Source organism: Rhipicephalus sanguineus, unplaced genomic scaffold (assembly GCF_013339695.2).
Source record: "Rhipicephalus sanguineus isolate Rsan-2018 unplaced genomic scaffold, BIME_Rsan_1.4 Seq369, whole genome shotgun sequence".
Taxonomy (NCBI): Eukaryota; Metazoa; Arthropoda; class Arachnida; order Ixodida; family Ixodidae; genus Rhipicephalus; species Rhipicephalus sanguineus.
Genome location: NW_023615115.1, coordinates 8127 through 12189, shown reverse-complemented (window position 1 = coordinate 12189; position 4063 = coordinate 8127).

Sequence of the window (4063 nt, the reverse complement as noted above, 5' to 3'; positions counted from 1 at the left end):
TAGTCACCTACAATGGCACGCCTGTCATGGTCAAAGGTATTATGGATGCTGATGTAAAGTACCAGAACCAACACGTTCGCTTGCCACTAGTGATTGCTAAGGATAGCACAGGGGCTAGAATGCCAACATTATTGGGGCGGGAGTGGCTAACGAAAATAAAACTCGACTGGCCGAATGTGGTACGGGTGCAGAACGTACGTGAAGAAGCACAGCTAACTGATAAGTACCGCGAGGTATTTCAACCAGGATACGGGACCATTAAAGGGTTTCACGCTAGTATTGTGCTTAAGAAAGGCGCTACTCCTGTTTTTTGTAAAGCGTGACCAGTGCCATACGCCTTACGCGAGCAGGTAGACCAAGAGCTGCTTAATATGGAGAAGGCAGGCATTGTGTACCGCGTGAGGCACAGTGCTTGGGCCACCCCACTGGTGGTAGTACCGAAAAAGAATACTGGCATTCGACTGTGCGGGGATTACCGGGTCACCGTCAATCCTTTCGTGGAAGTTGACCATTACCCTGTACCGCTGCCTGAAGATATGTTCACCACGTTGCAAAGTGGGGCTGTGTTTTCAGTTATTGACCTGAGTAAGGCGTATCTGCAACTGGAATTAGATGAGCACGCTCAGGAACTGCTCACCATTAACACTCATATGGGCCTTTTCCGGTACAGGCGCCTACCCTATGGTGTAGCCTGTGCACCAGCCGCATTTCAGGCGGTAATCGACCAAGTCCTGAGGGGCTTGCAAGGCACGGCTTGCTATCTTGACGATGTCATCATAGCGGGAGTTAGCTACGAGCAGTGTCGTGAAAGAGTTGAACAAGTGCTCATGCGCCTAAGCCAACGGTATCAAGGTCAACGCGGAAAAGTGCAGCTTGTTTAAAAAAGAGTAACCTACTTGGGGCACGAAATTGATGGCAATGGGTTACACCCTACCAGTGACAAAGTAAGGGCGATAAAGAAGGCACTCAAGCCAGACAATGTCACGCAACTAAAGGCACTTTTGGGACTGGTCAATTTTTACGCAAAATTTTTACCAAATGTAGCTACAGACTGGAGCCTCTCCATGGCTTGCTGCGCAAGGAAACCAAGTGGCACTGGTCCCGACTATGTGACGACGCGTTCAACAAGTGTAAAACGTTGTTGACGGATGAAAGTGTGTTGGAAATATATGATGTGGCAAAAGAAATTCAGCTCACGTGTGACGCTTCAGAGTATGGCCTAGGAGCCGTACTATCGCATGTCGTGAACGGCCAAGAGAAGCCTATCGCTTTCGCCTCAAGATCGCTGTCAGTGTCAGAGCGGAACTACGGACAAATAGAGAAAGAGGCATTGAGCATAGTATTTGGAGTAAGAAAATTCCACAAGTATCTATATGGCAGGGCATTCAACGTTTTAACGGATCACCAACCACTGACGGCTCTTTTTGACCCACACCGACATTGCGGTGCCGTGGCAACTGCCAGGGTGCACAGATGCCTTACATTTCTAGCAGACTATCGGTACAAAATTACGCATAAGCCGGGCTCCGCCATATCGCATGCTGATGCTTTGTCACGGCTACCGTTATCGGAGGGGGGGCATGACGAGGACACAATTTGCTACTTTTGTCAGATTTGCCGCTGACCGCGAAAGACATTGAGCGTGCAACAGGGTGTGACAGTTTGCTGCGAGTTGTGCGAAATAGGATATGGCAAGGTTGGCCAAAGACAGTCAGTGCGGTACTGCAACCGTTTTGGGTTCGCCGATTTGAGCTCACGGTGGACGAGGGCTGTATTGTTTGGAATAACAGGGTTGTTGTTCCTGAAAGCTTGAAGACTGTAGTACTAGCCCTCTTGCACGAACAGCATCTCGGGATCTCAAAAATGAAGGCTGTTGCACGGTCAGTGGTCTGGTGGCCGGGTATCGACGATGCCCTTGAACAGGCGGTTCGCAAATGCAGTATCTGGCAGGCAGTACTTCCTGCAGCGCAGCCAGTTCCTTTGTTTCCATGGAAAGTTTGTGAACACCCGTGGCAACGAGTCCACTTGAATTTTGCGGAAAAAGAATCGCAAATGTTTCTTATTGCAGTAGATGCTTTTTCCAAATGGATAGAGGTTAAGTGTATGTAGTCGACAACGGCTGCGAAAACAGTCGAGGCTGTGCGTTCCTGGTTTGCGTCGCACGGGTTGCCTGTGGAAGTGGTTACTGATAACGGGCCTCAGTTCCGCGCAGCGGAATTTCTAACTTTCCTGAAAGCGAATGGCGTGAAACATACGCTCACCCCACCGTATCATCCGCAATCTAATGGTGCGGCCGAGCGAGCGATGCAAACAACTAAGAAGGCTCTCCTGAAGCAGTTAATGGATGACGAAAGGAAAGGTACAAACAGGTCACTACAACATCGCCTAGATAATTTCTTGTGCTCGTACCGCACAACCCCGCACACTTTCACTGGGAAATCACCAGCAGAATTGTTTCTGCGACGGAAACTGAGGACCCGCTTATTGTTGCTACGACCAGATGTGAACGGTGTGTCGAATGACCAAGCAGAGAAAGTGAAAACATCCGCTGACAAGCGGCGCGCAGTGTTTCGTTCTTTTGCGATGAATGAGTGCGTACTGGTACGATCGGTGCGCGGAGAGACTGTAAAGTGGTTACCTGGTAGTGTGTTGCAGGTAAAATCGATATGCACATACTTAGTGTTGGTGGGAAATCGTGTGCGATATGTGCATGCCGATCATTTGCGCCACTCCTGTCTGGAACGGGAGAAAGAGCCAGCTGTGGACGACGAGTTCGAGCTGCCGCATGTGCCCGAAGAACGGGACCCAACTACTTCGACGACGACGCTGCCACCGACTACACAACACCAATCGAGCACGGAGCGTATGCCGCAACCGGACATGACTACGCTCCGAAGAAGCACCCGACAACGCCGGGCGCCTGATCGCTGGGGCTATAGTAGCCGTACTTAAAGTATGTCAGAAAGGGAGTGTTGTGTTCATATCGCGATAGGCGACACGTGTCGTAGTTGTCAAGTTGCGGTGATAAGTGAATGGTCGCCACTGCGCATGTGTAACCTGGAGCCACTTGTATATATGGGCGTGTGCCCTACGTTACTGTGTTCGTTGTGCTGTTTTGAGGCTGCCCGTTGGCATGCCTGAATAAAGGATTCGAAAAGCATGCCCTGGTTCTGAAGTTACAACAATGTCATTTTCTATTTTACTTCTTTTTTATGTGAGGCTCTTCGCAGGTCAAAGACTTTTTGATCTATCTATCTATCTATCTATCTATCTATCTATCTATCTATCTATCTATCTATCTATCTATCTATCTATCTATCTATCTATCTATCTATCTATCTATCTATCTATCTATCTATCTATCTATCTATCTATCTATCTATCTATCTATCTATCTATCTATCTATCTATCTATCTATCTATCTATCTATCTATCTATCTATCTATCTATCTATCTATCTATCTATCTATCTATCTATGTAGCCGTCAACTTCTGGGTACTCTCGTGGGCGTGTCCTTAACTTGAGACATACTGAAATACTCATAGGAGGACATGAGCATATGCTAAACACAATTCACAGATCATGACACAAAAAAATTTGGCAGATTCCATGTACTATGGGAATCGATGTTATATGCGAAGCATGCAGCGGGAAGGTGACTACGGCGTAATTTTTCACACTGAGCGAGACGTTATGAAATGACCCTCAAGATAGGCACAAGTCGTATACGCACACACATATGTTGAAGAGACGCACATGTGTTACATAACCAGTTGTTTACAGCTGCGTAACGATGCCAACAGCAACATAGGTATTACCACTATACCAGACGCGGTAAGCCGATATGTAGTTCTTATACTTGTCCGTTATGATGGAGAACGCACGCACGTTTCACGAACCCGTGTGCAAGTGTAGAAGGGGTTCTTGACAGTTGTCACGTAGACGGCGGCGAGCGCAGTGTCTCTGTTATTGTGACTTATGTGCGCAAGGCAGACCTCGCCGATTCTGCTGCTTGTCTGTGTGTGTTCGGTCACGGTATGGCGGCCGGCGAAGCACGATGC